The 22,321-nt window shown below is 33.2% G+C and overlaps 1 protein-coding gene across 2 annotated transcripts in view; it reads right to left on the bottom strand.

Moving 5' to 3' along the window:
* DPH6 (diphthamine biosynthesis 6) overlaps positions 1 to 22,321 on the bottom strand; it is a 177,587-nt gene that overhangs the window by 130,664 nt on the left and 24,602 nt on the right. The window lies entirely within an intron of this gene.

Genomic DNA, 22,321 nt, shown 5'->3' with positions numbered 1-22,321 from the left:
AGACTCTTAAGCCCAGCACCACGCAAGATCATAGTTTAATAGTTAGTAATTTCTCTCTCTTGAGTTGAGATGTCCCTTAGTTCAGAAGTTAAAAAGCCCCTGCCCCTAATACTATCTCAAATGTCTTTCTAACCATGCTCTTGGATGTTTATAAGTTCACAGGCTTGTCTCAAATAGATCTAGAATGATAAAATGTTTAAAATACAAAACAACAACAACAACAAAAATCCCCTTTCAGTCTCAGGTCCCTCATTTTTAACAGCAAAGTCATGAGCTTAGATGAGTACTAGAGTCTCTCTTCCCCATCCCTCATTCACTCCTTTCTCCCAACTCTCACTTTTAAAAATAAAATCACCTCTTGGGAGAAAATTAGAGAATCCTCTTATTCCTGGTCTACCATAAGACACAGATATTTTGCACAGGTTGTCACGTGGTTATCAAAGCATAAGGTTAAAGTTATTTAGAAAATTTCTACTCATTCCCCTCACCCCATCCCACATTTCCCCACTTCCCAGGAAGTACAGTTAAGAAATGGCCACCAGTGGGAAGTACAGGCTTCGCTGTTGATAGGAATGGGCCAGCCTACTGTGGGAGTAAATACAATTTGATCTTTTGATCTTCCCTTTTAGTCTCAATTCATACAGTTGTTTTTACATAGATGTTGTCAAAGTATACGTGTAATTTTCTATCTTGTTAAATCATATGCATTTTTATGTGTTAATATATATAGGCTTTAGCACTGAAATATCCCATTGGGATATTTAATGGGATATCCCATGGGAATAATTTATTTAACCATTCCCACAATGTTGTAGCTCTCAGAGTAGCAAGTTCCAGTAGTTTGCTCTTCCCTGAGAAAGCCACTCTATACTTTTCTATTTTCCTAAATTTGTCTCTTGCCAGTTCTAGAACACTAAATATAGAATGACCTTGTTCATCCTTCTCATACTCCTTTCCAATTCCCTTTGCTCTTGACAAAATTCCTCTTGAGATACTACAACCAGAACCAAATGAAACAGTCTAAGTGCAGGACTTATAGAACTTACACCAAGGCAGAATCCTCTCTCCCCTCCTCCCTTCCTTCTTCTCTTTCTCTCCCCATCTCTCCTTCCCTCCCTCCCTTCCCTTCCTTTCCCCCCACAAGTTATTTTTCTGATGATTATGAGACTTAACTTACCTTTTGGTTACAAATGCATTTTAGGCTGACATGTGTACCTCCTCTGTTCCAACCTACCAAATTTTACTAATGACACAGAATACAAGAATATCTCCGGCCCCGAACCTACACCCATGGAAATCTGGGAAAAGGTTTACATGTGAAATAGTAATTTTTCCACTGTGTGTTTTAGGAGGAAAGGGAAGATAAAGAGGGAAGAGTTAAGAGAGATGGTCTGCTGGCTACTGCTATAGGGATAGAGGCCCCAGGGTCCTAATGTGAATAGCATGTTTGTCATAGCCAAAATCATTTTATCAATAACTGAACTTGTTTAAGTATTAAAGAGAATAACTAGTCACAGCAGCAAAGGGAAATCACAGGTTCGTGGGTCTAGCAGATGCTTGCTCCATTACTTTCTGGCCACTGTGTATTTGACAGGTGTGCCTGGTGGGCATAGGTGCAGAGGTGTCATGATGGTGAGCTTCCCATTTAACTCAGAAAGTACCTTGACAACAGCTGCAGCAGTGTCAATAGAAAGAAGCAGGAATAAGGTTCCTGCAATAACATACCCATAGCAACCAGCTTGCTAAAGCAACCATTCAGTCTTGTGAATGTCAACAAGGTCACAGACTGTAATGCAGCTTGTTTTCCACTGTGCAAAGAGGTTAAGAAGTTGATGAGATAAGAGGTGAAGTTAATAATTTTAAGGAAGTTGTCATATTTTTCTAGGTTCACCCCTATCATGAATATGAGGACATTTTGGTCCTATCCTTTAAGTAAGTCCTCTATTTTCCAGGATAATGAATGTATCAGTGTATGCCACAACATAATCAGTATCATAACCACTCCATATAATGCTGATGGTTAGGAAGACAGTGATGGGCTCTCCCTTGATTAGAAGCTTCCTATTCTCAGTCCTGAATCTTATACCTTCTATGAGTCAAATCATATTGTTACAGTCAATGAATACATCACTGATGGCTATACTCTCCACCTTGCAAATGTTTTCAGCATACTAACAAGAAGCTCAATATGATTCAAGTCAATTTAATTAGATATTCACTACCTTTTCTCAGAACTGCATCTGCTGGCAATGTGATCTAGTGATCAAGGAGAATGAGAGTGCTAGGGCTATTTTTATTAACAAGCATATATTGATTTGGGGGGTCCTTGTTGTGATTTAAATAATAACTCAACCTATCATTCTACAAGCAGTGTTGGTTATTTTACTACATACTTGTTCACATGAAGGCTAAACTTCCACTGCTTTGTTCATTGGCATTTACTTACTCATTTAACAAATAACTGGGGTACCCAAATATGAACAAGGCACCATGCCTACTCAAATCTGGTATTGCCCAGGATTTTGTTTCTACCAGGAATAAACTGCAAGCCAGCAGATTTGAACATGTACTCTCTTTTCATGATAATTTTTAATGTTAAATAAAATGGGGCTTAGTTCGATTTATGCATTATATGAATTTCTCCATTCAAACGACTGTCCGTGTATTTCTTCCCTTTTTTCCCTCTCATTGCCCGTCCTCTTTCCAAAAGATATTTCCCCTAATTTCATAATGACAATCAATGACAATAATAATAAAAACCTAAGATATGGAAAAACATTAGAAGCTTCCTTTCATGGTTATATCACTTTCTGTTGAAAACCATGGCCTCTTAGCTTGTTTTTTCACTTTTCAGCAGTGACTCTCATGAATGCCAGAGCAGCCTTCCTGCTAGCATGAGTATTTAGCTTAGTCAAAAACTCAGTTAGTCCTCTAAACTGCTAACATGGGTCAATTTCTAACAAGTGTAATTCTTTCTAGAAATATTCATCATGTTTCACATAAAAGATAAAAAACATAGAAAAGTTAGTTGCACATTACAACTTTTCTTCAACTTCCTAGTGAAAAACAAAGGCTTGGTCTCTGTTATATACAGAGAAAACATCTTAGGAACCATTGAGTTGATTTGTGTACTGGAGAGTCAGTCTAGTTGTTTGTTTCTTTGTTTTCTTAATAAATAGAATAAATATGTTCCTGAAAAGTTAACCCTAAAATAAAACTCTGATCATACTTTTGTTCCTTCATTAAGAAACTCGCAAAACTCAAGTTTTTACATTTATCTTCTAGAGAAAAAGTAGGAAGTCATTCTGATTTTAATTTTGTTCATATTCTTTTAAGGGTGGCTATATTTTAAAATAGTTCTCAGAGATTTCCTAATCAAAGTAAAAGGGACTACACAATGGGTCAAAGACATTCTTAAGCCAGACCTTAACCCATCCAATTTAAGTTTAGCATGGAACATTGTCAAGGTCAGTTCAATCCTTACACCTAGGCAGCAAATATTCTTGACTTCAATCTCTCATTTGATAAATAACCTAGAATTATGATGCTTTAATTTTCCTAACTGGAAAACAATAAAAACAATGGCTTTAAAATGCTCATTCAGAGGAAAAACTTACTCCTTCAAAGTCTTTTTACGCAAATCGACAATTTTAAATGCTACTCTGCAGTTTTCTATATTTATAATTAAGATACAGGTAATTATACTGGCACCAAGACATCATATGAATCTGTATACTTTATATGAAGCATTCCATGAGTGGAAAATTATTGAATTTGGGAGACAGCTATATGGGGATTCATAATGCTATTTTCTCTACTTTTATACATGCTTAAAATTTTCCTCATTCTAAAGTTAAAAAAGAAAAAGAAAAATTAAGCATTAAATAGCCACCAGAGTGATAGGAAACAAAATACCACCAGAATCTCTACATTACTATTTGCAACCACTGTTCTCCTATTGACAAATAATTGCCCATTCAGTTTGTTTGTTTTCTATTGGTGAATCCAAACTATAAGCTGTCCATTTCTCAGCAGTTAAAGAACAGTAAGTAGTTGACATTGCGATATTTATTCATCCTTTGTAGTATAAATTAATGTAAACGAAGTGACAATATTTTAAAGATTATTCTCAATTATTAAAAATGAGACTACTGTTTTATAAATTAAATATAGGATAAACATTTAAAGAGGAATATTTGAAAAATAAAAAAGCTACTTGGAATAACTCTTGAAGCAACTTATACATAATATAGAAAAATTGCAACACTAGACTGTTATGCAGACATTTATTTAACTTATTTGTGGATATCTCATTTTGTTTTTAATTCACTTAAGAAGGCAGTTTAGGCACCTATTTCTATTTAGGATCATTATTAATACTAGAAAGGGAGGACTATATTTGTTTGACTCTATGAACTGTTTTCTGGTATGTGATTCTTTCATCACTGACATAGTTAAGTGACCATCATAAAGTGACTGTATCATCTGTTGTTTGTTGCCCAGAAAATATAATCTTTCAGCAGCTGTATTCATTTAAATTCATACTAATGCTGTATTCTCCCCTCTGAAGTATGGAAGATTATTCTCATAGAAATTTTACTTAGCAATTGCTATCTGCTATGGTTTCTGGAATGCTTTATTTATATATTCCATAATAAATTATATTTACTACTTACCTTTGATATAAGTACATAAGTAATCTGCTTCCTTAAAAGTGATCTTACCTACCAAACATCCCTAATTCTTTTCAATTTAAGTGAAAGTTAAATTTTAAAAACTATCTCCTTTTCAAATTTCTGATTTCTAACCACACATGGGCTCTGGGCAGTTTGGCAATCAGTCCCCTTTTCTTTTCTCCAAAGGGATCATTCCAAATGTTTAAAATTCTCCTCAAATCCCTTAATTACTTCCATCATCTCCACCCACTTGACATAAATGGTCTTGCCTCCAAGACCACAGAGAAAAATAGCAAAGGACACATAGTCCTTTATCATTCCATTTCTCCTTTCTAAACATATCTATATTCTTCTGTCCAGAGCTGACCCACGAACCTGTGCTCTTCACACCATCACCTCCGTATCTTCCTGGATCTCATTCAGTCACCTGACTTCAATAACTTCCTCTCTATTGACTACTTTTTCTTAACCTATAAACACATCCCAATCTCTCTCATCTTATAAAATGCGTTCTTTCTACTGATTAGCCATTTTTTCCTCCTTATCAAAACACTTCATGGGAAAAAAAAAACCCGACTCTCAATTCTAAATAATAGCATAACATTAATAATAAGTAATACAACATTAACTTATTCAGTCCTCATCACAACTCTATAAGTAGGCAGTATTTATTTCCATTGTACGGAAAAGTAAACTGAGGCACAAAGAGGCAAAGTGACTTGCCCAAAGTCACATAGCTAGTAAGTGGCAACTGAGAAACCAGGTACCAGAGCCCAGTTCTTTCCCACTATGCAACACTTCATCCCCTGGGTAAGGATATTTACTCACATGACTTTGATTATTAATTATACACTAATAATCACTACCATCAGTCTATCCAGTCTTGACTTTTCTCTATGTAGTTTCATTACTTTCTATTTTGAGATACCTTGATCTCAATATATTCGAAAGACCTAGCCTCCATCTCTTTTCTCCCTATGCTTCCTCTACACTGCTACAAAATCAAATCTATCCATTATGCTTTTTAACTTACAAACCTTCAATGACTCTCCATCACCTACAAAATAGGGTCTCCAAACTCTTCAGCAAGGCACACGAGACACTTAATAACCTGCTCCAAAATTACCTTCTCACTTCTACTCCGGCAATTACTTACACATATCCTCTAATCATCAAACTCTGAGAAGTATGTACCAAGCTTTGTCACATCTTCTGCTGCACAAAGAATGTTCTCTCAGTTTGGGAAGTCATTTTTCATTCTCTCTTGATGAATCATTACTCATCTGTATTTTCCAAACCGCCCATCCTGCACCTTCCCCAGGTAAAGCTAATCTCTCTCTCCTACTTCTACATTCCCAAAATATTTGTTTAAAAAAAACCCAACTCTATCATCACAATATAATATTGTTCTATCATTAGTAATATAGACTATGAGCTCTTAGAGAACTGGGACATTCTCTTACTGATATTTGTATCCAGTACCCAGAACACAGCAGTCACTCAGAACACATTTGATAAATGAATAGATGTAGCTCTTCTTTACTATTCAAAATCAATGTGCTCTGGACATGGGAAGATAAATGAATACATCCTAAGAGACATCATAATCTTAATTAATAATTACTTGCCTATAAAACAGCTAAAAACCTAGCAATATGCAGAGAATATTTTTGTTTAAATAGTAATACAAGTATAGACTCTTCCTTGAAGTTCCAGTGAACAAAGAACTCTACCATCTACACAAGCAATCTTTAAGTAAATAGTAAAATACATAAAGGCAATAAGAAGTCAGAAATGTTAGGCCTGTCTCCAAGCCACAAAACTTGATCATGAATAGCCATCAGATTATAAATATTACAAGATATCCACATGAACCAAACAAACACTGAAGTTTTAGTCTCAATAGTTTTTCCCGCTACTCGAATTCCTACATGTATAAAATATTTTGGCAATGGTATGACACACCACGGCATTTACTAAATGGTTTACTAAATTACATTTATAAATCACAAAGGCATCAGCTTACATGCCCAACTGCATATAAGTGTGAGGTAGATTGAAGCTGTCTCACTCAGCCTTAAGTAGGGGAAACTCATAGTACAGTTTTTGCTTGTAAGAGTAGAGGTAAACTGCCTTAAGTAGATCTTTAAAGAAAAATTCAACCAGAAAGCAATGTGGTTTCCACCATGTTTTAAACGGTGGTTTCCTCTGCAGGCGGTTCCTCTTAATTCTATTGAGAAAAAGAAAAAAAAAAATGCAAAGGTTACAAAATAAGGTGATGAGAGAAATGCAAAGTAGCACAAACAGAGCAATGATGAAATACTCAGAGCAGTTTAGTTACTTAAGCTACAATGAAGTCAATTAAATGTGTCTTATTTCTTTAAAAACTATTGAGTATCTCACTGAGAGTTTTTTCCTAATTTATATTAAATTCTCATGTCAACATTCTTGGATTGCATTTAATAATATGAGTGGTCTTGAGTGATTCTGATCCTGAAGTTACTGCCTTGTTTATACACTAAGGTTCACACATGGGCTGGTCTAAAGTTCAGAATTCAAAATAATTCAACTTTTAATACATATAATGAAAAATTACACCTAAGTCACTCACCAGAACACAAAAGCAACATTAATATTGCTGTTGTAGACTAAACAAAAGCAGGAGTCGGCAGTCTTTAAAACTTTTACTGTTTTTCTAGCCTCCAACAGGAAGAGCATTTTGGAAATATAGGGCTCATTAAAGAAGCCCTTTAAACTACTGTTGGAACTTAGGATTTTTGCCTTATAGGTGGAACTCTAAGCAGAGATTTAATGATCATTCTTATTTATACTTGTCAGTATTTTAAAATTTGATACTCTGCAAAGAACAGCCGATATTTGACATCGCAAGTTCATTATTAAAACCACAGTATGTCAAGCCCAAAACACAAAAAGAGAAATAAAACTAATTTGTTAAGGAAAAACCTTATCATGTACAGTTTACTTTCCTTCCTGCATCACCAAGTCTGTATTTTTATCTTACCTGCAATTTATGGCCTAAAAATTAAATGAATTAAAATTAATTAATTAAAAATAATCTAATGCAAATATCAAATCACCAAAATACTAGAACAAAAACAATCTCTAGGAATGCTTAAACAAAAATTCTGGAGCTTAAAAAAGAGCTATTTGCAAGCTTTCCTGCATTAACAAAAGGGCAGGTAATAATGATGGCTTGTATGACAATATTGTCTTTGTTAGTTTAGCCCCAACAGAACTAAAGATTTCCTGATTACGACTTGGTAATCTAAGTCAACTGAAAAGATTTCTGGGGAAGGGAAACAAAGAGGAGTCTGAATGCTAGCATTTAAGTGGAATATATTACCTAAGTTTACTCCTCAGTGTGGGACACTGTAAATAAGAGGGGCTCCTACTTTGACAGCCCATGCTAGGTCACGACCTAAACTCACTGTACTGGTGTAAAAGAGAAAGTTCTGCTGGAGTCTCAGATTTGCATGCTTCTCTGCTTCACCTTCAGGATCTTGTAATCACATAGGGCCTTACAATGAAGTGTTCACTCTGTACTGTATCTCATTGTCAAGATTTTTAAACAGTGGCTTTTTTATTGTAATGAGCCAATTATGAGCCAGTCACTCAAGCAGTCATTAACAATAGATTTTTCTAATTGCATTTTTAATGAATTTTATTTTGGATAAAAGCCCTTAGAAGTACCTATGGCAAAGGGTAATCATACATTGAATTAACAGAAAAATCTGTTTAATAATGACTTGTCTTTTATTTACTACAACAAAATAAATTCCAGTGAGAACGCTAAAAAATTGACAGTGTCAGGGAAAAAAGGTTGCAGCGCGGAAGCGGGAGTCGTATTCTACACTGCTAAAAAATAAAAATGAAAACATGCCTTATTCTTTCCTAACTTTAAGGTACAAATGAAACATTATCTTATCAACATAGACCTTGCTCTATATTTAGAAAATAATTAGTTATTAATATTTTACCCATAAGCTATTAATAATGCTTAAAATAATTATAAAACAAGCTAAACTGACAAGGGAAAAAAAGGCTCATTTCAAATTTAATGTACTCATTTCTATAGATGAATATACAGATAAGATGTTAAAAGTTATTTTTAAAACTATGTTGTTTAAACAAAACACTACAGTGTAAAAATCTTCATTCACCTCAAAATACTTTCTATGCATGTATGAATGGAAATGTCCTTGCTGAAGATAAAAAATGGTCTTAATGAAAATGTGAATGTATATAGTTTGTGATCAGTCAGATATATAAATGTATGTTTTTTAGGTTGACTCTATTGAAACTTCATAAGTCTTAATCATAATTAAGAGCTCACTACTCACTGTGATTTAATAAATCATTAATTAGGAAGTTTTAAAGATGCACAGTGACACTAGAAAAATCCTCTCTTTGGAGGCTATACACGTCATCCTCTGCATGGATTAAAAAAATTTTAATCCATTTAAATCACTCATTGGTGCAAAGAGACAAAAATTATAAATATGTATATATACATATATATACACATATATATTTATATATGTATAAGTAAAACTATTCCCAGAAAAACTGTCACTATACACTCTGATTTTGTTAAGAAAATAAAAACTTTTTTGAATGTTCAAGGTTTTAAAAACCTTGTATTTTCTGCCTCAAGAATGGGCTGACTGAAAGCATGAGGCTCTGCAGCCTCTGGTTAATTAATCTGCGGCTGAATGACAGCGTGCCTAGGGGCATGGCACTGGCATCCCACACAGGGTCCCAACATGCTTTAAGCCTTGGATAGCTACATTCTGCACGCCAAGACTTTACCCAACAAATAGCAGAGAGGCCTTCAGAGCCTTTCTTCTTCTGTCTGAGACATTCCATTTAATTAATGTAATCCCTCTTTATCTTAAAGGTTTAATAAATTTAGGTGAGGCAAAACCAACATATCTATGGCACTGGATGCTGTAACTAGTTGCTCTAACACTTTTCTTATGTACCCCAAAGGCTTCTTCACAAGGCGTAAAGAAAATGAAAGCAAAAAAATGTTCTAACAGGTTTAGAAATTTTCCAACATGCTTCTTGATCTATTAAAAATATGTATATTTGTACAACGTTTAAGAATTCAATTAAATGAATCTGGAGATTTCCATTTCACTAGACTTAAAGATTTTATGTTATAAAAATATAAATCATACACCCACCCCAAAACACTTTGAAAATCACTAATACCTAATCTTGAGCAAGGTAAGGCTATTTTTTAGCAACAGGATACAAAGGACATTCTTCTAATCCCTTTCACTTCCAGAACAAAACATCTTTCAAATCAAGATAAAATCGCTACATCATGAATGTTAATATCATTCTGAAAAAAATAATACCTTATGACTAGAAAAGACCATCTCTTTAGGGAGAAATGTTGTGTTAAAGTGGATTATTCTTTTAGTAGTGTAATAGAATGGCTTCTACCTACTCCCAGATGGAAAATCAAAATCTACATTTAAATGGAAATATTTTAAAACAGACAGGACAAAAGGCTAAAACCATAAGGAATATCTCCATCCTTACATTTTAAAAATCCAAAATGCTTCATAAGAACTTTTCTGTATGGTATGGCATTAAGATTTTGTTTGCATGTTTGTTTCATTTTTATGAAGAGCTTGCAGTGCAACATAATTTCACAGTTTTGTGATTAACACATACTATTTGTGGCTATTATATCAAATTCACAAATTGGATGAAGAAGTAGGGTTGCAAAATTTTTACTATTACAAGAAACATATTTACTGTTTAGGCTTGTGCAGACTTAAGAATGAGTCCTGTATTTTCTTCCTATTTTTAACTATGCTATTTTATATGGAATTCTTAGAAGGCAACAGCAGTTTGCTGAAATCAAATAAAATCTGAGTTTCTTCAGCATTGACTCAAATCACCACCATGGTTAGAGTAAAAAGAAAGCAAAATGCTAGGCAATATTATAACAACTGCTCTTTGCAACCTGAAAGATTATTTTCAGTTCTTCAATAGTTGGGGCAATTTTCTTAAATCCTGAAGGAGCCTGACAGCACTGCACATTTCTTAATGCTTGCATTTACTTTTACATTATAAAACAATAAAACAGCAGGATAATGTTCATGCAGTTTAGAGACTTGTAACATTACCACAAATAATTCTACTGTATTATGGCAAAACATAAGCTTTTAAAATGTAGGCTGACTAAAGAAAGGGCAATCTATATTCACTGAAAGTACGCAGGTAAGTAAGTTTGAAAATATAACTTAAGTGTTGTACCTAGTTCTAAAATAATGTTTGAAAAGGGTTGAAAAAGCAAAATCCATGCTGGATGAAATCTTTTTGTGATATATTAAAATACAATTAATTTCAAGTGCAGTGTTTACTGGCAAGGGAAAGGCTTCCCACCTTTCTTCCTTGGAGTTTATAATAGAGTACATGGCTTCTGCCACCTCAGAAACCAACCGCATTACATAATTTGATCATTTTCCTCAACAATGTTGTAAACGAAGATACTCAACAATTACCAGCTTCAAAGATGCAGGTGTTTTGATGGTAGTCACATTTGACTACTGGACTGCAAATAATGGGCCAATCTGAAAAACTTGGCCATATCATCTCCTTTCTAAAATCAGCCCATCAGTTCTGAAACATCTTTATTGCTAGAAGCTGCTGGCTTTTGTACAGGAAGCTGTGTGGATCTCTTTATTTAAAAGACATCTTACTCAAAAGTGTAATGGGAAAAAAACTCTTGCATATGTACTGGGTGGTTTTCTCACTTTCAACAGGTAATTCATTTCAATCCAGTTGTCCGTGATTCTCCTAATGATAACCACAGGGATGAAAAAGAATAAAAGCATTTCCCTACAGTAACCTAATTCTCATTTACACTAGGGCCTCCATGCCTGCTCCCAATTCCCCACCCCTAACCTTCACTCCCAAACCTTCCAGCAGAAAATATTTCAAATATCAGTGGGAGATGATATACCGTAAAATCTAATCATCAAAAATAAACCTTGATACATATCTTCATTAGTCTACACTAAGTAGCAAACTAAACTAGGGAAGCTGTATATGAAACATCACAGAAGATCCAAGACTCACGGATATTTTAAATCACCTGCTTTACAATTGCCTAAATTAGAGAACAACTGTAGAAACACGGCAAATTATGATTTAAAAGAAAGTACCTCCCTATCCTTGTAGATACTAGACTTTTATAGCTAATGTGTGAAGGAACTGACTTTTAAATTCAAATATTCCTGTTCTAAATGAATGGTACTCTCAGCAGAGAACCCGTCTAAAACCTCACATTTCTAAGTGTGGCCTCAGACCAGTAGCAATGGCATCACCTGGGCACTTGCTAGAAAAATCTCAGGCTCTACCCAGGCCAACTGAATCAGAATGTGAATTTTTAAGAAGACTCCCAGATGATTCATCTGCACTGAGGAGCTCTGGTCTAAGTTTTTCTAGTTCCACCATTTATTCTTCATTGAGAGACATAAAACAGTGAAGAACAGAACAGCTTGTACTCATAAAAACACATAATATTACAGATGACCACAATTTAAATAATGAAAGAGAAAACAGGGAGAAAATGTTAGCAAAACTTAAGTAATTAAATTAGATCTAGATCCTGCAATCTTTGTTTTTAATACTTGCAAATTCACTTATATGTGTATGTGCATGCACAGACATGTGTGAGAGGTGAAAGAGGAAGACAGAAAGGAAAGGTAGAATAAGAATGAGAGAAAAAATAAAAGGGAGAGAATGGAACCGTAAGAGTGTACAGAGGATGTATATGTAGATGTATTTAGGGCCGAAAAGTAGAAGAAACTAAGTGAGAACCCAGCAGCTTGGAGAAGAGCAGCAATGCCCCTTCTCAACCACATTCCCACACACTCCCTCTTTTACATGCCCAAGACAGTGTGATGGGAATACTTTTCATCTCAGCAACAAGAAACTACCAAGAAATAAGCATTAAAAGCAAAATATGTCACAGAAACCAGTATTCCCTAATTGTATTAAACAATACAAGTAAACATGGAAAGATTACTTCTGAGAAAGTAAAGAGATCAACAGCACAAGGTAATTATAACACTAAAAAGGTGATTTAATACTCTTTTTCCAAAGTTTAAATAATCATTTAGAAATAGTTACCGTAAAATAAACATTATTTGTTTTAGTCTTACAAATGAACGTACTATTCTTACTGTTATTATTACTATACTAAGAGACTAAATTCAAAATAGTAGCACTATAGTTTTGATTGTTCTTAATGACATCATAAAATAGCTAACATTAATAACACGAGCCCAAGAAAAAAGAGAAACATTTTCTATTGGACATAAAGTAACGGCTTAAACCTGCAGTAATAATTTGCAGAGTGTAAAGTTTACCTAAAATGTTACATTTGACTTTTAAATATATATATATATACACCTAAAATGATTAATCTACCATGATTAATCCAATATTTTATCATTTATTTAATGAGAGAAAATTAGAAATCATTTCTAAATACTGCCAAACTTAATGATACCAATAGAAAATATACCAGTTGATATCCAGGAGAACATAATGGTTAATCAGAAAACAGAACTTGTTGGAAAAAAATGAATTATAATTAATGTAATATTGTATCTGTTTAAAAAATAATATATATGTGTACATATATATCTGTATCTGTATTCATCCACATGGCACATTAATAGTATACAGTGTAGTAAAATTCAGCTCACTTTGCAGCTGACCATCTATGGAATGTAGCTCCATTAAATCACTGGAGACTGACTTCTCACAATAATAGGGGGAAAAAAATCACCCTATATCTTGCATTTCATGACTGAGCTTCCCTAATACATATCTCTTTGGTTTTGCTCCAAGAAAAAAATGCAGTCAAAGATGGGCAGAAAAAAAAAAAAAAAAAAAAAGATGGGCAGAATGCTACTCCCAGCTTGTATTCACCAAATGCCAGGAACTATAAAAATAGGATTCCAAGTTGAGGTTTCAGATACTTATTAAAGACTTAAAATTTCCAAATATAAATAATATTTGCATAAACAAGTTTATTATTTATGGAAGTCAACTAGGCAATATATATCAATGGCTTCAGAAATAATCATATACTTTGATCCATTAATTCCTTAGGATAGATTTGTCTGAAAATCTATCTTAAGGAATTAATTTTTTTTTAATGTAGACAATAATTGATATACCCACATCAAAGTGCTATTATTTATAGTAAAAATTAGATTCAACCTAATTTACAAAATTAGGGAATCATTAAGGAAATTATTATACAGCCACATGATGGAATATTAAGTAGCCATTAAATTATATTCATAAAGACGTTTTAGTGACATGAAAAATGCTCCTGATATTTTAAGCTAAAAAAAAAAAAGCAGTGTATAAAGTTATACACACAAAGTATGTGTGTATATCTATGTATGTGTGTTAAATATATGGGTGTGGAAAATATGTCAAAATGTTAACTCTGAATGACTGAATTTTGAGCAAGATCTTTTCTTATACTTTTATATATTTTCTTTAAGAATCAATTGTTTTAAGTATCAAAGAAAATTAAGTAATAATTTAGATAAAAGACAAGTTATGAAGAACAAGGGTGAGGATACTGCAAGGTTACACTGAAGCTATTCCACTGAATAAAGAAATTGTGTGTGTGTCTGCAAGAGGAGTACCAAGAACCTAGTGTCAGAAAAAAAGAAGCTCTTTCTTCTGACTACCTGAGAGGTAAAAGACAGATGAAACAGTTAAGCAAAAAAACAATAAAAAATAGAAAAAAAGAATGTAGAAAAGTCAGATCTATTAGAATCTAATAATTGGACAAAGAAAGCAAAGGGGATATCATCAATGCCAATGTGATTTTTTACTCTACAAAAGTACCAAATAGTTTCAGTAAATAAGAAAATAAATTATAATAACGCTTAGTTTTAGAATGTTTGTTCCAAGTCTTGGACTGAATACAAAGAAAGAAACTAGTTACTATTAAATAATAACAAAACAAATTTCTAGAACCTCATTTTGTTTTCTATGAAATTGACAGATACAAAGACTGCTGTTTTCATTTCTTTCACAAAACACAGTTAAAACACAACTTTAAACTGTCCAGGTGATAAAAATTATATACTGAAATGTGTACAATCTACAAGCTATGTCTTTTATAAAACAATATTTTAGCTACTATGTTAATTAGTAACAGTAAGTTGTAACTTACTGTGTTTTCCCTTAAACTTTTCTTGACTGTAAGTGCTTCATAATCATTTTCATTTCAGATTGCTTGATTGATCTGGATTCCAAATCAATAAAAACATGGAGTAAAGAGTAGTCACACTAAATCCATTATATAAAACAGGAAATTCAGTGAATGCACTGATTTTATACACAGTAGGGAATCAGTAATTATCAAATAACCATAAAGTATACAGAAAGCATCAACATAAGTTTGGTATCTTATAACTGTGAAATCTTCACAAACTAGATTAGTTTTACCTATTATATATCACTGTTTTGTCTAAAATATACACAAGTGACAGTCTGAGAAGAAACTATATATGCTCAATAGCATGAAGGAAAAATCAAGCTACTCAAAGCTGAAGACAAAATTTCTACATGAGCATAAATGTGCAAGAACTCCATCTGAAAACAAGGCCCCTTGATATTAACCTAAAATTAATGTTTAAATTACCTAGTCTTTGATAGAAACTAGTCTATGACAACTCTAAAGAATATTTGAAATTAATGTGATGATGCTTCCATAAATAAAGGGGAGAGGTGGTTTCTGGCTTTCCAAAGCAACTAATTTAAAACAGTAATAAGTGTCTAAGTAATGACCTCAGGATACACTGAATTGGAAGTCTGACCTAATTTAGTACAAAATCACACTTCACTTTGGCAAAACTAGTACTGTGGTGGAAGCACTGAAAAACTGTTACCGTGTAATTATCCACTCTCCATTGTGGAGGACCAGGACAAGGAAGAAGCTTAGAGACTCTAAGGCTAAATTGGTTAAAAATAAACTACTAAGTTATTTGAAGGTATTAATCAAAATTATAAGCTAAATCAAGATTCGTAAGTATAATCCACAAACAGGCTCAGATGGAGCAATACTGAGCCTTAAAGACCACAGGACTCTTAGGAGAAACTCAGTGACAATGGCCAGACAAGGAAGGATGAATGCAAACTCGTGGAACAAAGGTACACTACAAGAAACATGGAATATTTTTAAAAGAGCAAAGATTTCATCACAAATAATAATTCTGATGAATACATAGCAGTAACTTTTTCCCTTAAAACTCAAAGTGCTAAGTCCTTGAGACAGGCACTGTGCCTTAAATCATCCACATCTCTAGCAGCTAGACAAAAAAAACCCCTAGAAAAATAACAAGAGAAAAAATAAATGTATGTTAATGTTCTACAACTCACAGAGCATGTGTAAACATTATGAATAATGGTTATATAGTATGTGACTTCCTATCTTTGCACCTCTTGCATTTATCACCTTACTGAAGCTAAAGAAAAAAGCATACAGAATAAAATCATCTGAAGAATTCCTCCTCACATTGTTTTCTCATATAAACTTTTCAAATTCTACTAATGTGACCATTTTCTGTCTACAAAGCTTTTCCAGTTAATAAAATTTTAGTAGGTGGGCACCTGCAAGACCCTTTAGAAAAACTGAACCCTGGAAGATATTCAATTAATTCCAGCAATATCAAGCTAAAGCAAAGTAAAAAACACACATAGTGAAATGCATAAGCTTTGACATTATATTCACCAATGTCAAAGAAACTGATATCTGAAGCACAAAGAGGAAAGACAATTAAAGACAAAATAAGGAGTAGCAGAATTTCTACCACACTATGCCTGAAGACACAGAAGAGCATGGTTAACTGCTCTAAGAACCAGATCAACAGATAAACCAGGACAGATAACAATGATCTTAAGTTAGTTAACTACGAGCAATGCTCTATTGCTCTAATGCAAAAGAAACATAATACTTAGTGACTAAAAATAATAATAATAATAATGATAATAATGTAATAGTTAACATTTATTGAGGCTTCCTTTATGATCTATTTTACTGTCCCATTAATGCTCATGACAATCCTATGATGTAGGTACTTATCATTAGCCCCACTTTACAAATGTGAAAGCCCCACTTTACAAATGTGAAAGCTAGAGAAATTAACTAAACCAAGGTCATACAGCTAGCATGTGGTATGGTAGAGCCTGGAACACAGCAGACAAGTCTGACTCCAGAGTCCCCACTCAGCCCTTGGAAACAAACAAAGAAATCCCCAACATTTCTTGTTACATACAACCTTGGTTTTCTGAAATATATGTAATTATGAAGATATCATTGGTCATCATTAAAGTAAAAGGTGAAAATATACAGTGTAACAAGGGCTATTAACCTCTTTTTGGTCTCCAAACACTGACAACATATTATTCCTCATCACAACCCAGTGATGGAGCTGAGGAGGAAATACCACCCAGCTAATCCTGATATACCCACCTTGAGAATTCCACAGTATACATACACACATCTTTTTTTGTAAGCAATATTACTTATGGCTCCACCCAAATCTTGCTTGTGGCTCCAAAAGATTTTTAAATAAAATGTATATTCAAAGATTTTTGCCACATTTCTCTCATGCAAGACTCACATTAAAAAAATTTCATCACATATTTCAATATCAACTTATAATAAAGAAAACTGAATTAGTAAAAAAATAATAAAATGCTATTTTTTTCTCAGGTTTCATTCTTCTTCATTCAGCAGTGGTAATGATCTCGTCTCACATTCTACCACCTTGAAGAAATTTAAAGAAGGATTTTTTTTTTTAGAGGACTGCTATAAAATTATCACTGACATTTTAATTAAAAAAAGACATGTATGTAGAATAAACAGGACATTTCCTCTAACAGTCTGCAGTGGCTGCTCCACTGCTTCTTTGTACAGTCTGGGTAAATCATGCAGGCTCTAACTAGACAGAGCAGCTGTATTTCACTGTCTTCAGTAATGTAATCTACATTTATCACTATTTTAATTAAGTGGATTCCTAATTTGGTACTTCCATTGCAAAGAAAAAATACCTTATTCGTTTTTTTTGGTAGACAGCATCTTGTCAGTCTTGGAAACCAGAATTTAATTTTAAACATGTTTCCTACTGCAACTGGCCATTATTTTAAAAAGAACTACCATATTTGTTTATTAGGAGCTTGTTCATTTTCAATCTAAAGGCTTAAACATTGGTTGCTTCTTCAAAATGATTTAAAAAGATGCTTTTGCAGTTCTCAATGTTAACCCAAGTGATATACTAAAAACAATATGTGCTTTATTATAATATTAAATTCAAGGTTATTCAAAATCAATATGAAGCACAAGTAAGAACCTTACAAGAAAAACAATGCTTTACAGAATGTTAAGAAAATTCAGTTCAGTACTTCCTAGAGAAAGATTATGTTTATCATCGGGTTATGTGAAATGCCTGAATATTTAGCTAAATCCATCACTGTGGAATAAAGCAGCTTTTACGTTTTGAAGACAAGTTCTGAATTTTTAAAAATTCATTTCCCATTATTATTTGTAGTTAGAACAATTTGACTTTAAAGAATAAGTATATGAATTACTCTGAAGGTGTGCTTGTTTTAAATGGTTCACAGAGAAACAATTACTGTAATATTACGTCACTGCATTAAATTGTGAATTTTAATACATATGATATCTCAAATCTTATATATCAATAAAAAAGGCCTGATGTTAAAAAAATTTTGTATTCAGCACACATTAATTGAGCATCTTTTATGTGCCAGGTAAAGAATTAAGTACTTTGTATTCAAACCAAAGTAGAACAAAGCCTTTGCACAATAGAGGGTGTGTGTGTGTGTGTGTGTGTGTACACACATATACATTTACAATACAGTACCAAGTGATTTTTAAACTTTGTTCCTTCAAAGGGGAGGGTCTTTATTGACCCAAGTCCACTTCGACCAGAAAAGCTCCACCTTCATCTATTTTTACACGTCTTTTTTGCAGCCAGGTGAAGAAAGCAAAAGCCGCTTACCTAGAAAGTAGAATAAGGGCTCTAGACTACCTCTAAGAACACAGGTAAATGAAAAGTATCCTAACTGTTCCCAGATATACTGAGGGAAAAAAATAAAAGACTCCCTTTTTTTTTTGAGTTTCATTTATTATCAGTTTCACATGTTGCCAAATATTGTTTTGTGGGTAAATGTCTACTAAAGTAAAGTTAATAAACATGGCCTATTTAAGAAGTTTGGGGATGAGGTCTGCAGGGAATTGAAAGTTAATGCACCATCTCACTTTGTCAGTCCACGTTACCAAGGAATGCCATGCCAGCTTTCAGATTCACATAAATCATCAGAAGTTATGAGATCAGAATTTTTAAAGAAATCTATAGTGCATTAAATGTGTTCTAGATTTATATTAAAACTTCCCCATGTAAAACAATACCACTTACCTTCACACTGTGATTTTTGGACTGAAGTTACCATTTAAGCATCTATAATGACTTGGCCAATTAATATACATTATCTCTCATCCCTTACAAAACCTCAAAAGATAAGCTATTTTCACTCCCGTTTGACAGATGAGAAAGCAGGCTCAGACGTTAAGAAATGTGTTCAATATTACATAGTGAATACAAGGAGAAGCTAGGATTTGGGCCCATGGTTTTTTTTTTATTAAAATACTCTCAGAAGCAAAATAAACTTAGCACATGAAATTTTTCTCTTCTAATCACAGCTAAATATGATGCCTTCTATTACTATCATTTAACAGCTGTACATAAAGCTGTTTTACAATGAAAAATTTAGCTATCGACATATATGATCAAATAGGCTACCAAAAAAGAGAAAGGAAAATCTAAAATTTAAATCAATGCTAATTAATGACAAATACTTTAGTCATTGTGTAACTCCCTTAGTTTGAATTTAAATAATGTCATGTATAAAGCCTGGGTTACCCAATTCAGGAACAAGTAAAAGTTAAGTTCTAGGCAGCCCACTCAGGCTCTAATTAAATAGAAGAAATGAGTACAAAGGAACTAAATTATTTTTTGAAATACTCCTATTGGAACTCAACTTCAAAAAGATATTTCATGAAGAGACAGTAAAGCTTGTAAGATTCCTTCTATCTCAAATTACTCTGATGAATGTCTGATAAAACTTGAGATTTACCACTGGATAACACCAAGAGGTAGCCAATAATTCTAAATGAAAACTCAGAATGGTCTTTTGTTCCCTTTGTTTAAAGTAAAGCCGCTAGTGAAAAACAAGAATGTCTGCTTAGGAAAAAGGAGTCTCTTGTCTGAGCAAAACTTAAATTTAAATATCCTGCTTCTTACCTGAATATTCCAAATCATCTACATTTATCTACTGTTCACTAAAAGACTATAGAGGGCACTGTTGCATTAGCTTTGAAGCTTTACAATAGAAGCTGAGAAAAACGTCTAGAATGTGTAATTTCTTTAAAGAGTCAAATGCATGGTAATCTACTAAGCCTAATAAAGGGAAAAAACCAAAATGTATGTTTTTCTAAAATAGGCTGAACTTCAATGGGGCAAAAAACTTAACAAAAACAACTGTCAAATTGAGAACACCGCACTGCACACATTTTGCATTCCCCTTTGTAGTGCTTTCATGAGAAAGGTAACTAATCATAGCACCTCCTTATCCAATGGAAACAGCACCCCATTGCAAAATCCTCTTCACAATCAATAGGAAAACGAATGTGGCACCTCATGCAATCCTTCCATAATTCTATCAACAGAAAGAATGCAGTCTGTTTGCATACTTTTGTCTAAAAGGCCAATTCCATTTGTCCCCTCTTTGGGAAAAATGACAGCTACAGATCAATCACTCTCCCATGAAAGTAAACACACTGCAAAAAAACAAAACAAAAAAAGGATCAAAATTGAAATCCTCACCTTTTTTAAACAAAATTCTATTACATGTAAAAACTCAAACTCAAAGCAAAATAGAAAAAACAAGTTTTCCTTCAGAGATATGAATTTTGTGCTATTGTGCAACAGTTCTGGGATATAAAAGAAATAAGTTATATACAACAATATTCACTAATCATATAATTACATACGGATAGCATTCAAGCTTTCCATGTATTTTCTGTCCTCTCACATCATTCCTGTTACAACTCTTTGCAACTAAATTCGATTAAGTACAGTGCCAAAGATCTTTTTTAATATATATGTTTGCAATGAATTACAATGAGGCTAGTATATAAAATACAAAGCTACTTATTACCCTACCACTTAATTTTGTTCCACTTGTTTATTCACCAAAAATTAAAATTTTTGACACAAATAATATAAATGGGAAAGGAAAATTAAATTATTTATTTTGGTAATTTAAAAATAATGTCCTGAATTGCTGAAACACTATACAGCTATAAGAATTAAAACATCATGACCAGACTACTAGAGATAATATGTAAAATGAGAAATGCATTAATATATATCAAATCATAACACCACATTAGAAGTTAGATGAATCAACATTAATAAAGGTACCATCATAAAACTAAGGCCTTGGGAATTCCCTGGCGGTACAGTGGTTAGGACTCTGCGCTTTCTACTGCCGAAGCTGAGGGCCTGGGTTCAGTCCCTGGTCAGGGAACTAAGATCCCAAAGGCTGCACAGAGCAGCTCAAAAAAATAATAATAAAATAAAATAAAACTAAGGCCTCTAGTAAAGACTCCCAAATTTCCTAGAAAAACAGTATACAACTCATTTTGTCACTCTCAAACTTCCAGAGAGATTGGCACGTTCTCTGAAATCAAAGTGCAGAACTGTGAAAGTGTTAAAAATTCTTCAATAATATGTCAACCTGCTCATAAATCAAAAAGAGGGGAAGGGGCTTCAGATGGTATGTAGATTTCATTTTATTACCAAAGCTCCAGTTTAACAAGTTATTTTCAGCCAATAAAAGTCAAAAGTAAAGCATTGTTGAAGTGGCCAGCACTGACTCTAAGGCTTTAACTTATTAACTTAACCAAAATGCTACTTGAGTATTGCTCCCTTAAATTATTAATTTATGAGTTTTGCTTAGTCTCCTCCTGAGGCAAGGCAGTTTGTAGGTATATTGAGTGCATGTAAATAAACAGAAAGCTTTTATAATAGTCTAATAATACACTAAACATAATAAAACAACCTCTTTTAATGAACATTGAAGGAGCAATCCTATGAACCAAGTTTATATAAATGGGCCATGTAATTTAAAGAAACTGTAAGATCCTCTAGGAAGTAAATGCACAAAACCAGAAAAATTAAACATAAGCCTATTGCTTTTCACTGATCTGATAAAATGCATACAACAGAATCAAAGTGCTGCTGTGACTATGAAGAGTATGTCACACGCAATTTCAAAGAAATCTAAGAGAAATGTCGTGAACTATGAGAAAATTTATTTGCAATATTGTTCTTCATCTACCATACGGATGATTGAAGAAAGAAAGAAAGAAAGAAAGAAAGAAGAAATAAAGAAAAACAGGTAATGTCTTTAATATTCAGGATATTTAAGTAGATATTTTAGTTTCCTATTATAAAAAGAAATGTAGCATACTAAAA

Source organism: Balaenoptera ricei, chromosome 2, assembly GCF_028023285.1.
Source record: "Balaenoptera ricei isolate mBalRic1 chromosome 2, mBalRic1.hap2, whole genome shotgun sequence".
Taxonomy (NCBI): domain Eukaryota; kingdom Metazoa; phylum Chordata; class Mammalia; order Artiodactyla; family Balaenopteridae; genus Balaenoptera; species Balaenoptera ricei.
The sequence above is the reverse complement of the archived record's forward strand: the minus strand, read 5'-3'. Positions and strand labels throughout refer to the sequence as shown.